This window comes from Onychomys torridus, chromosome 13 (genome assembly GCF_903995425.1).
Source record: "Onychomys torridus chromosome 13, mOncTor1.1, whole genome shotgun sequence".
Classification (NCBI taxonomy): domain Eukaryota; kingdom Metazoa; phylum Chordata; class Mammalia; order Rodentia; family Cricetidae; genus Onychomys; species Onychomys torridus.
In genome coordinates, this window is record NC_050455.1 from 25,883,405 (window position 1) to 25,897,128 (window position 13,724).

Sequence of the window (13,724 nt, forward strand, 5' to 3'; positions counted from 1 at the left end):
ACTGATCAACCAAGTTTTTACCCAGATATCTGACTCCCGAGTTTTACTTAATAATAGAACAATATAAGTAATCACTTCAGGGCCCTCTCTCTCTCTCTTTCCGTTTTTTGTTTGTTTGTTTGTTTGTTTGTTTGTTTTTTGAGGAAAGATCTATCTACATAGCTCTGGCTGTCCTGGAACTCAGATCCACCTGCCTCTGCCTCCTGAGTGCTGGGATTAAATGCATGCATCACCATACCCAATCAATTATACAGAGTCTTAAGCCACCAAAGTTTTGGTATTTATCTTAAAAGCAAAATAAAGCCACTAGGTTTTAAACTCTGCTGAGAAAGGTCAAGTCTTTTCACAAAGCCTCCTTCTGACTGAAGCTCAGAACGAATACAGCTTTCCTCAGAAGAGCCTATGAGTCATGAACAGGTAACAGGTGTGTTCAAGACAGTGTCTCTTTGTCCCCCAGACTGACTCTGTCCAGGGCAGCCAAAGTCGCAGCTAAGCATCCTGGACCAGTTGCCTGGGATGTGCAAATGCAGTTGTCTGAGTTCGGTAATTTAGATATGTTGTGTACAGAACACACATTGTGAGTGTTGGAAATTTATTAAAGGGTGCTTAAACAGTCTTTAAAAGACAACCTCTTATCACCTCCCAAAGAAAAAAAAGCCAGTCGGTGGTGGTGCTCATCACCCCAGCACTTAAGAGACAGAGGCAGGAGGATCTCTGAGTTCCAGGCCAGCCTGGTCTACAGAGGAGTTCTAGGACAGCCAGGGTTACACAGAGAAACCCTGTCTCAAAAAAAAAAAAAAACAAAAAAAAAACAAAAAACACACACACACACAAAACAAAAACAAACAAACAAACAAAGGGACAGTATCTTCATGGTGACAGTGAACATAAAGAAAAGTAGAGAGATTTAAGAACGACTCATGAGGAAGAGTGAGAACAGGATTTCACCAAGACCTGCACTGTACCCTGCATTAGGCAGCAGACATTGGGGAAGAGGACAGGACAGGAATGCTCTCCCAACACACCTTGCTTGGATTTGCATGCTGGCCGGCCGGCTGGTGTTACCTTTTACTGAGGAACCCAGGGCCAGGACTGCAAAGGAAGACTACAAACTTTATTTCCCACATACTACGTATAAGGCTCCTGTAACATACCCAAGGTAGGTGTGAGATCAAGACTAGACTGATCTGAAGTTCATGAAGGAGAGCTAGCCAAAGATGTGTTTTTTAGGGGTAGGGAGAGAGCTTGGCTAGGAAACCACTTCCTGTTCAAGGATGAGAACCCAAGTTCAGTCCCAAGAACCCATGGGCTGGACCGTGGACAGTGGTACACACTCCCCAGAACTGCAGAATGCAGAGCCGTGGATCCATGGGGCTCACAGACCAGCCAACCTAGTCTACTTGGTGAGCTCCAGGCCCCTCAGGGACCCTGTCTCAAACCATTAAGAATGACACCCAAGGCTGACTTCTGGCCTCCACGCGCATGTGTGCATGCACACAAGCGCCTGCACACACATGAACAAATAAAGCATAAAAAAGTGATGCATGCCCTTATTCCCAGCCCTCAGGAGGCAGAGGCCAGAGGATCTTTGAGTCTGAAACCAGCCTGGGCTACACAGTGAGTTCCAGGCTAGCAGGCTAGCTAGAGATACACAGTGAGACCCTGACTCAAAAAAATAAAACAGAAAGCTGGGGAGTATAATTTGGGAGGTTGAGGATGCAATGTAGTTCAGAGCACAGACTTGCCTACTACATGTGGAGTCCTGGATTCAGTCCCCAGTACCACCAAAATATAAATGAAATCTCCCTCACACACACATTTATGTATGTATGGGCAGTAGGATAGTTCAGTAGGTAAGGGTGCCTGCCACTACAACCACCTGGTTTGATACAAGACGCACATGATGGAAGAGAGAACCCATTCCTGCCAACTGTCCTCTGACTTACACACACTGGCATGTGCACACCCACTGACACAGATAAACATAATCAAAGTTAAATTAAGAAAATATTAGTGACACTTGAAGTCATGAGGAAGGATAACACTCTTAGAGTACGGGGATTTAACCTTAAAGACATTCAACGTTTTATGGCTGTAGGAATAGGAAAGGACAGGAGATCAGACAATGGGAGCCGTGACAATATCACAGGCGGTGCCTGACATGGTCAGACACCCCTGTAATCCCAGCCCTGACATGGTCAGACACCCCTGTAATCCCAGCCCTGATGTGGTCACACACCCCTGTAATCCCAGCCCTGATGTGGTCAGACACCCCTGTAATCCCAGCCCTGATGTGGTCACACACCCCTGTAATCCCAGCCCTCCAGAAGGCTGAGACGGGTTAGAAAAGGTCAGGCCAGGGACACATCAAGACCCTGTCTCAGAAAAACATAACAAAACTAGGAGGAAGAGAGGAAGAAAGGAGGGGTGGAGGGGAAGCTGGGCTGTGCAGGAAGGAAGGGGAAGCTGGGCTGTGCAGGAAGGGGAAGAAGTGCTAGCAATCTTCTACCTTAAGGCCTGACCCCAAAGTTTCATGAAAGAAATTAGGCAATATTATAAGTGTCAAATTTTTTCCAGTGAGACACTGGGCCTTGTAAAGACCCAGGACTGCTGAAGAAGCATGGGTATAATCACCCCTAGAGGTGCTGAGAAGGGCTGAAATGCTTTGTTCAGGAAATACAGCAGCCAAGAAAATGTCCTCAGAGACCATACAAGGCCAAGGCTGAGAATCTCATTAAGTACTTGGGGCTCAGCAAAAGGCAGCCCAGAGAACGACCTCCATCCCCACAGAAACCCTGTGTAATCCCTTTCTCAGCTGATGAACGTTACAGCCTGCACACCTCACGTCTCTCTCACAGGAGAAAAACGAGTACTTCTACAATAAGGAACATGGAGACACTAAAAATAATAATAATAACAATAATAAAAAACCCAAGAATTTTCTTAATATATGTTACTTTTGTCTTTCCAAGATTAAGAACTGGCCCACAGGGTTGGGCAGATGGCTCAGCAATTGAGCATGCTTCCTGTTCTTCCCGAGTTCAGTTCCCAGCACCCACACTGCCTGGTGACTGAACCACCAGCAACTCTGCTGCAGAGGGTCAGACCCCTTTTCCTGCCTCCCTGGGCACCTACACACACGGCAGACACAGACGCAGACATACATCAAGTGTTTCAAGGTGGTTAAAAAGAAGAGAGGTCTCAGTACAAAGGATGGAGGACTCTCGAACTCCAGCAGCAGTAATCTCAAAGCCAGTGACTGCCAGTCTCAGAAGGATCCAGAAATCAAGTGTTCTTGGTAGAGTCTGGCCTGAAGGCACAGTAAAGCAGGGTGGCTGGGGCGTGCCAGGGCTGGGAGAGGAAGCAGGAGCCAACACCTCACATTCTTCCAGGCGGGGGTGTGACTGACTCAGCTCAGTTGGGGTAAGAGTCCTGCAGGTGTGTGGATTTGTGGCCAGGCTCTCTGCTCCAACTAAATCAAGAACTGCTGTTTTCTTACAGCTCAACAACAAAAAGAGCAATTAAAAAGACAGGCAAAGAGGCTGGAGAGTCAGCTCTGTGGGTAAGTGCACTAACTTGTTGCCAAAGCAGATGATCTGAATTCAATCCCGGCTCACACAGTGAAGGGCAGACTCACTATGGCAAATTGTCCTCTGACCTCCACACAATCCACACACATACACACCATCATACATAATAAATAAACAAAATTTATAAATTAAACCAAAGGATGTGAACAGACATTTCTTTCTTTAAGAAAAAAAATTTACTTATTTACTATGTATACAGTGTCCTGTCTGTATGTACACCTGCCCACCAGAAGAGGGAGCCAGATCTCATTACAGATGGTTTTGCAACACCATGTGGTGGCTGGGACTTGAACTCAGGATCTCTGGAAGAGCAACCAGTGCTCTTAACCCCTGAGCCATTTATTTTTTAAAATGACATATTAATGACCAAACAGCCCATGAAAAGATGTTCATCATTATTTATTACAAAATTGCAAATACCACAAATACCTAGTATCACATTGTGATACTATTTTACATTCCCTGGGACCACTATAATCAAAACGAGAAAATAACAAGTGTTGGTGAGGATATAGGGAAACTGGAACCCTTGGGTACTAATGGTAAGAATATAAGCTGTGCAGATGCCATGGGAAACAGCTTGGGAGAAGGCCAAACATTAAACCATATGACAATTTTCACGGGAAGGAGAATACCAAGGGAAACAAACCCAGGTATTCCAAAGAAATCTGAGAATGCCTGCTGCAGACTTTCCGTGACCAAAAGCAGAAACAGTGCACATGCCCACGAATGTTTTAAGACATTATGGAATAGTCACACTATGGATTATTATTCAGACAAAGTAAGGAGGGAAATATTCATAAATGCTACATCACAGATAAACCCTGAAAACAATTAGCTAACCCCCAAAAGCCATGTTATACAAATATCAAAAATAAATCAATCTAGGATGATTGGCAGGTAAAGGTGGCTGGAGCCAAGCCCCACCACAGCCTGTATTCAATTCCTGGAACCCCCACACAGGAGAGAACAGACTCCCAAAAGCTGTCCACTGACTCACCACAGATGCCATAGCACAAGTACACTATGCATAATACGTGTGTGTGTGTGTGTGTGTGTGTGTGTGCGCGCGCGCACACACGCGCGCGCACATTAATGAGTAAATAAAGGCGTAGTGAAATTTTTAAAGAGAAATCAGGCAATCGGGAAACAGGGAAAAGATGAATGGCTGCCCTGTGGAGGTGGAATGCGAGGGAACTGCAACAGTAAGCAAGACGGGCTCTTCTGGGGTCACGACAGTGATGTTACCAAACAGTGTTGTGTCAGCTGCATTTTAACTCAATTAAGAAAAGTCTTCTCAAACCAGTGCACCACATGGCTGAGGCTTCCTGCTGCAGCCTGTGTGAACCAGGTGCCACAGAAAAGGAGCTCGAGAGGATACTCCCCAGCTCTACCCCCAGCAACCTGCAGCCACCCAGCAACGCAAATGGCCCAGCAGACAGTGGGCAGGAAGACAAACCAACACGCTGATTTCTGAAAATTAACCTGAATGCTGTGAGCAGAAACACTAAGCATACAGACTGATGATTTAATAGAGAACGGAGAGCCAATGAGCAAACAAAGACAAGGAAACTTCCATGTGATCACATTACTACTCCCCAATTGTGTTAACATATTTATACAACTGAAAAAATAGAGATAGGGCAACCGGAAACCCATAAAAGGACCTGGAGATGGTGCAAACAAGCTCAAAGCCATGGCAAGCACAGATGCATGAGTCACAGGCACCGCCTGGCTGATCTGTGTGGGTCAACAGAGGCTACAAACCCACTCCGATATCAAAGGCTATTTATAAAGCTTTCCAAAAACCTTGGCTTCTGCTTCATCAAATGGAAAGGAAGAAGGCTCACAGTAATACCTGTCCTTGTCACCCCAGGAAACATTGCTGTCTCTAAACTAAACTTCCAGGCTAGACAAGCAACCAGGACCTTGTTCCCAGCCAAGTGCTCTGATGGAAAGACCAGGTCCACATCACCCACTTCTCTGTCCAGGGTGATTGATACAGAGTTCAGACCATGATGAAATCATTCACGGATCAAACGTCACAGTGCCATTTGTCCCCAGCTCTACACCACCCATGTTACCATGGAGCTGGTGTAAATAGACTGAGTTTCATGTGCTATTAGCTCTGATCTAAGTAGCTGACATAATACCAATTAAATTTATAATGACTCGGGAGTAATAAACGTGTTCTTGGCACAATTCTCTATGCAAACATGATTCAAGGAGTGGTTTCATTTTGCCCTTTCTTCAACCCCTAGATGCTAGGCTATGTAGAAACCATTCATAATCTCCATTCAGAGCTGAGGTTTAAGAGAATTAATCATTTTATAAAAAGATAAAAAAATCCTAGAATATTCAAGCATTCCATAGGAATCTCCACTTTTTGGGCTGGTAAGATGGCTCAGAGTAAAGAAAGGTGCCTGCTACAAATCTCTGAAACCCACAAAGTGGGAGAGAACCAAGATACACACACACACACACACACACACACACACACACACACACACACACACAGAGAGAGAGAGAGAGAGAGAGAGAGAGAGAGAGAGAGAGAGAGATGTTTGAAATAATTTTCATTTCTTTAGAGCCAAAGAGAATGATGGCATGAGTTGGGGTCTAGAACCCAGAATCCTGGGTTCCTACTCTGATACCCCTCTCTTTCTCTGAATGATTCTAGCCCTGAAAAACACACGTGATCTTTATTTCCCAACTATGGGCAAAAGACACCAATTCACAAGACAGTGTTCTTCATTCTCCGTGGCGATTAAGAAATCAGAGCAGCAGATACCATATTTACATCCTCAAGCCCAGCAGCCAGCCCTACCAATCATGTGTCCTAAGACCCAGTCGCCACACTCATGTGGGGTAAACTATGGTTCCAACAGTAGATTCTTCGAATAAAATACAGGATTTTAAAAGAATATTTATTTATTTTTATTTTATGTGCATTGTTGTTTCTTCCTGTATGTATGTCTGTGCGAGGGTGTCAAATCCTGGAGTGACAGACAGTTGTGAGCTGCCACGTGGGTGCTGGGAATTGAACCCGGGTCCTCTGAAAGAGCAGCCAGTGTTCTTAACCGCTGAGCCATCTCCAGCCCCGAAAATTATTTTTTCTTGTGGAATTTACTACAACAGTTCAATATTAATGAGCTGCATCTACTTATGCAGATAGAGCTTTAAATCCTGCTATTATGTGAAAAAAACGAAGTTGTTAAAGATATGAACGTCATCCATCATGCAGATGTAGCATCAGAACAGCCAGCACCCCTGACAGTAGCTGCTCCGGCAAACACAATGAGACTAACGTGGGGGGATTTTCAAAGACCCCAGGCTCATCAGTATTATGTGGTGGTGGTGGTGGTGGTGGTGGTGGTGGTGGTGGTGGTGGTGGTGGTGGTGGTATGGTGGTATGGTGGTGGTGGCGGCAGCATTTATGTATGGAAGAGGGTTGTTTGTTTGGGCTGTTTGGTTTCTCTTTAAGTCATTTTGTTTTGGTTCACTATGTAGCCCCGACTGGCCTGGAATTCACTCTGTAGACCAGGCTGGCCTGCCTCTATCTCCAGAGTACTGAAAGGTGTGTGCCTCTGCATCCAGTTTGGATTTGTAAAAACTAAAACTATAGTAAACATTCAATCTCCAACACCGCCAAAGGGAAAAAAATTAAGCTTGCACTTGTTAATTCTGGGTAGTGAATACATGTTTGTTTGTTGAGACTCACATTACCCATGCTTCCCTCAAAATCACTATTTAGCCAAGACCTTCAATTTCTCATCTTCCTCTTGAATGCTGGGATTGCAAGCCTGTGACCCACACCTGGTCTAAAGGGCACTGCTGACCAAACTCAGAACTGAGATACATCCCAGTCCCCAACACTGGTTAAATTTTGCTTATCTATGTGTCTTGATTCTTTTCCAATTTAAAAAAAAAACTTTTATAAACACTTGATGACAATATGCATAAATAAACAGGTGCAGGGACTAGCACCTTTAATCCCAGCACTCGGGAGGCAGAGGCAGGCAGATTTCTATGAGTTTGAGGCCAGCCTGGGCTACAGAGCGAGTTCCAGGACAGCCACAGCTACCGAGTTGAGACCCTGACTTGAAAAAACCAAAAAAGAAAACAAACAAACAACAAACAAACAAACAAATTGGTGTCGGCTTATACCATGAGTGAATACTAAAATGTTCGTGGGCGAGGCTCAGCACTAAGCAGTCCACATATATGAAGCTAAAGGCAGGCACATTTTTAGGGAGACACGCTTTCCTCCTCATCCCACCCCCGCTAGTTATGGTCCTGAGCCCACTGGCGCTGCTGACTGACTCAGGAGAGGAGACTCGCTTGCACAGCACACATTTTCCTTCTGAGTTGGACAAGCTCAGTCTCCCTCTGCAGACCCATACTGCTGCACCCTTCGCCTATACACCTAATTCTGGAGCACTATCAGAACCACGTTACTGCTGCACATTATACCACCCCCTTCAACCCGACCTCATCAATAAAGAAGGTAAAAATGGCTTTTTAAGATGAGGCTCCAGCTGAGCGGTGGTGGCGCATGCCTTTGATCCCAGCGCTCAGGAGGCAGAAGCAGGTGGATCTCTCTGAGTTCGAGGCCAGCCTGGTCTACACAGATAGTTCCAGGACAGCCAGGGCTGTTACACAAAGAAACTCTGTCTTGAAAAACAAACAAACAAACAAACAAAAAAGATGAGGCTTCAATATTCATCTGACTTTCAATTAGTTCCATTCCTGGTGGGAAACCTCTCTGTTCTCACCTCCATTCCAGGAACACTTCACACAGGTGTGTTTGGGCTCAGAAGCAGTGATTTCCTCAACACAGAAATAAGTGAGAGAGTTCTTGTTCTTACACATCCTACTCATCTGTTAATATTGTGTGTGTGTGTGTCACGGCAAACAGCATCCATGACAGGCTAAGACTCTTCAAGGTAAACACATTATTCGAGAAAGTTGAAGTTTTTCTTAGTACATACTTGAATCTTAAGAAAAACGTACAAGCATATGTGTGACCGTGCATAGAAAGAAAAGGACTTGTTTTTTTCAAGTGTGTGGGGTGAAAGACCCCTACACAGGAGAGGCTGAGGCAGGAGGATAGAGACTTTCCAGCCTGCTTGGGCTACCAGGTGAAGCTCTATCTCGGTAAACAAATCAAACAAACAGAAAACGGTGCCATCTCTGTGATACCATCAGTAAAATTTGAGGAGGTGGCATTTCCTTTGTCAAGAGGAAACACGCCTCTAGTTCTGAAGGTTAAAAGGCCCCTAAAGAGATGCTAATGAATGTCTGGAGCTGGAGAGGTGGGTCAGCAGTTAAGAGCACTGGCTGCTCTTCTAGAGGACCTGGGTTCAATTCCCAGCACCCACATGGTAGCTCCCAACCATCTGTCATGTAATCTGAACCTCTCTTCTCTCTGATGCTCTCTTTGACCATGCAGGCATACATGCAAATTACATAAAATACATGAATAAATCGTCTTTAAAAAAGAGAAGCTAATGTCTTTTGCCATCCACTCCTTCCCATGTGTCCCATGAACACACACAGCTCAGAAGCCAACTTGATGTCAACTTTCACCTCCTGCATTCCCAACTGAGCAAACCTGCTTTCCTCAGCCAAACTAGGCGTGGCCAGCTCCAAGGTCAGTGCAAGTGATGGAACGCCAGAAAAGGGATCTGCAGGTTAGGACTGAAAACTGACAGCCGCTGAGCTGGGCCTGGAGCTCAGCTGTAGAGTGCTTGCCTAGCATATGTGAGGCTCCAAGTTCAATTCCCAGCACCCCAAGGCATGTACGCGCGCACACACAGAGAGAGAAAAAAACAAAAACAGAAATAAGCAAGCAAACAAAAGCAGTCAGCCTCTGCTGCTATAAAATCCAAGGAAAAGCACCCCTCTAACTGTGGATGGAGCTATCCTTTAGCCCAGATCCTTCTCTCCAGCAGCCAGAAGCTTGCCTACAGTAGACATTCATTCAGTTCTCTGGAGTCTCTTTACGTTCACTGCAGTAACCCAGGGCTCAGTGCCTAAATCCTGACACCCCACTTGGAACTCACAATCCTCCTGCCTCAGCCTTCCAAGTACTATTATTAGAAGCATGCACCATCACACCCTTCTATCCTTTCTTTTAATTAAATTAGTTCCATAACTTTATTAATTTGATACTTTAATTAATTTGTTCATTTTGTGTATTCGTGTTTTGTCTGCATGTACATCTGCATGCCACAAGTGTGCCTGGTGCCCGTGGTGACCATCAGAGGGCAGAGGATCCCCTGGGACTGGGCTGTGAGCTGCCGTGTGGACCTCTGGAAGAACAGCCTCTGTTCTCGATCACTTAACCATCTCTCTAGCCCCAAGTTCTGTAACTGTAAATGCTCTCTGTGAGTTCTCAATTTATGGAGAATTCTTTTTTTGTTTTGTTTTTGAGTTAGGAACCACTGACACACTAAGAATGCACTCTACCGATGAGCTACACAGCCTGGATCCTTGAGACAATTCTTTTTTAAATGTTTTATTTTGAAGATTCTTATTTTATAGGCATGAGAGTTTTGCCTAAATGTTAAACCTATGGGCACTACTTGTGTGCCTGGTACCTGCAGAGGTCAGAAGAGGGTGTTGGATCCCCAGGAAATGAAGTTACAGACAGTTGTGAGCTACCATGTGGGTGCTGGGAATTGAGCCAAGTCACCTGGAAAAGCAGTACACCTGCCTTCTTGACCACTGAGCAGCTCTGGCCCCAAGACAAACCTTCTTCTTTTAATTGTATCATATCCACTTGGGAGAACTACATACGCCAGGTTAGCCCAAAATTCACTGTGCAGTCCAGGTTAACTTCAAATTTGACTGCCTTGCCTCAGTTTCCTTTTAAAATTAGTTTTGAAACTTCAAGATTAACTAGGGAACACTGGTGCACAGGTTAGCAACATCCGTTCCTATGAACACGTGGAATAACTACAGTGGATTACCTCTGGACCCAGGGCACATGGATCAGTGTATGCAAACCGTCCGAATGAATCTCACTGGTGCCGGGAGCAGCTACTTCCTCAGAATCAGAACTCAGACAAGGTGAGTGAAGGTAACGGGCTTGTTTTCTCTGACCTCCAACCCCCCTCCTAGACCTTTCCACTCTGACATGGCAGGGCCCCCATCATCTGTGATGTAAGTCCCTCTGCTCCGCCTCAGCCCCTCTACTGTGGGGATGTGACCGCCAGCCCTAACCTGATGGCACTATGCTGTTTATTGCCTGCTCTGCCCCGGTCATTAGTGACACTTCCCCCAGAGAGCTCAGACCAGTACAAAGTTCCGGTTTATCAGCTGGCGCTGTACCACATGTCTACAGTCCTAGCACCTCTACACAATGAGGCAAAACACAAAACAAAACCAAAGAATTCCACCAGATCTTAAAGGATGTAGAATGTCTCCATCTTGTAAACCTGTCCCAGACCCTCTCCAACCAGAGAACAAATGTAAAATGCAGGAGGAAGAGATGATTCCAGGATCACAGGACAAAATTCCAGCCATGACTGGCACCTCTCTTTCTTACTTAAGACACAATCATCTTTTCTCCGCCTTCAAATTTATCCACCTTGACTACCTGTACTGCCATGGCCACAGTCCAAGATGCCAGTACCTCCCACCTGGATGATGCGGAAGCCTTCATCAAACTATTTACTGAAGCAAGCAGGGAATTTAAGAGATGAGTAAAAGCCGGGCATGGTGGCGCACACCTTTAATCACAGCACTCGGGAGGCAGAGGCAGGCACAGAGGCCAGTCTAATCCACATAGTGAGTTTCAGGAAAGCCAGGGCTACAAAGTGAGACTCTGTGCCCCCGCCCCAAAGAGACAGAGAGAAGAGGGGGGTGTAAAAGTGAGCACTCCCAAAGTCTGCAGTATCCACGTGCTCAAGACTGCGAAGCTTCACATGAACATCAGACTTCTCTCAGACATGCCCAAGCCCTCCATCCAAAACAAAAAACAAACAAACAAACAAACAAACAAACCTGTAATAAAAACCACCCATTTTTTGGCTCTGGTATTAAACTGACTGGGATGTAAAATTAATTAACTTATTTTTAAAAAATAGCTGAAAAAGAAAAGAAAAAATGAAATGCAGGATGGGCCATCGAGATAGCTCAGTGAGGCAAGGAGCCTGCTGCAAAGCCTGGTTTTGGGTCCCTACTCCTCTGTCAAGCTGTCTTCAGACAACCACAGGTAAATGACACACAAACACGTACAAAATAAATAATGTTTACATTTTTAAATTAAATGCAGGTGAACTAGAGTCACATGTGTGGTTAACTTTTTTTTAAACAACCTGACTCAAAACACCTGGTTAGGCCTAAGTACATCTCTTTTTCACACATTCACTTTCCCATTCAAACTACCAACCCTCATCTGCCTGCTAGCTTTCTCTCTCAACACACGCCCCCCTTTCAAAAGCCATAAACACAAGACCACAATTGCATGGCTAATCTCTAGCACAAACAGTGAGTCACAGCATGCTCTCTGAGCCCCTAGGCTCTGGCTCTCCAATGTAAATAGATGTGAGTAGACAGCCCTATGGGGTTTGAGAAAAGAGAGGGCTCAGTGTTTCTGCCAGTATTTTAAACAAACAAACCAATCCATTCAATGAGAAGTATACCAGGTTCCCTTGCCTTTCTCCTCAAGACCTAAACTGCACACTACACGGTGTAGCTGGTTGGCAAAGGTCTTAGAACTCCCTAGGCTTGTTTGTTATTTTTAGCAGTCTAGTGGACACCGCCTTACAATTAAACCAGCCTAGAACAGCTAAGGGGAGGGGATTATCAGAAACGACCAGCAAAAAACAACAACCAAGTCACCACTTCCTCCAACCATAAGAAAGAATCCTTTTCCACATCGTTGCCGCATCACACAGTTTGACCCTCTACAGTCACATATAAAAATAGTATTTCAGTATAAAGCACCAGTGGAAACTGATAAGGTTTCCTGAACTGGAATACTGTTCCATGCTCACAACTATTTTCTTGAAAACAAAAGCAGAGGTCGGGCGTGGTGGCATATCAAAGCGAATCAAAGGTATGTACATATATAAAATATCTGTAATGTGTATTTTACAGGTAGATCAAAGCAAATCAAAGGTATGTGCATATATAAAGCATCTTTAACGTGTATTTTACAGATAAATAAGAAGAGTTATCTAGTTAAAAGGAACAGTCCATTTGAACTGTTTACATCTAAGTTCTTCTCAGACCACTAATATTTCTTCTGAGGATATGAGATATACCGAGTTTCTACTTGGCCAACTTTACAGATACACACTGAGGCACTGGGGATAACTGATGACCCAGGGAACAGTTGATGAGAACAGGAGTATCTGTGGGCTTTGAGGGGCCTATGTCTACACCACTGCTGCAGGCTACGGCAGGTGACCTGAAGCTACTTTACTCCTTATGACATCAGGACACAGGGATCACATAGAATTCATCATCAACTCTGGGTTTCCACCCACCAGGCTCTTTTACACCTATATCATAAATACCCAAAAACTATTTTAAAATGAACACCCACTTTTGTAAATGCTGGGAATGTAAATGAACTCTATGAAGAACTAGCCAGCCATGTCTGAAATCTCAATGTATGAAGCACCAGAAAGCATCACATGGTCCAAAATTCCAAGTGAAAACAAAGGACTTGATTGGAAACTTGGCTTTTGCATGTTTTAAAAATAAAAAAAGAAATCTAGGCCAGGCAGTGGTGGCACACGCCTTTAATCCCAGCACTTGGGAGGCAGAGGCAGGTGGATCTCTGTGAGTTCCAGAAAAGGCACAAAACTACATAGAAAAACCCTGTCTCGAAAAACCAAGAGAGAGAGAGAGAGAGAGAGAGAGAGAGAGAAATCTAGCTGTAAGTGCCTTGCTAACTAGCTACTACTGAAAGCTAGAAGTTTGTAGTTAATTTTGACACATTTTCTATTTCTTTCCAGGACTCAAATTCTGCTGGGGTGAAGATAGAGGATAATCTAAAAATTAAAAAAAAAAACAATAAAATAAAAAGTCCCCTCCTCAGCAAGAGTGTGACATAAGCTGCCAGGCACTATGAGATCTCTAAGGAGAAGAATGCATGTCTGCTAGAACATCTATATA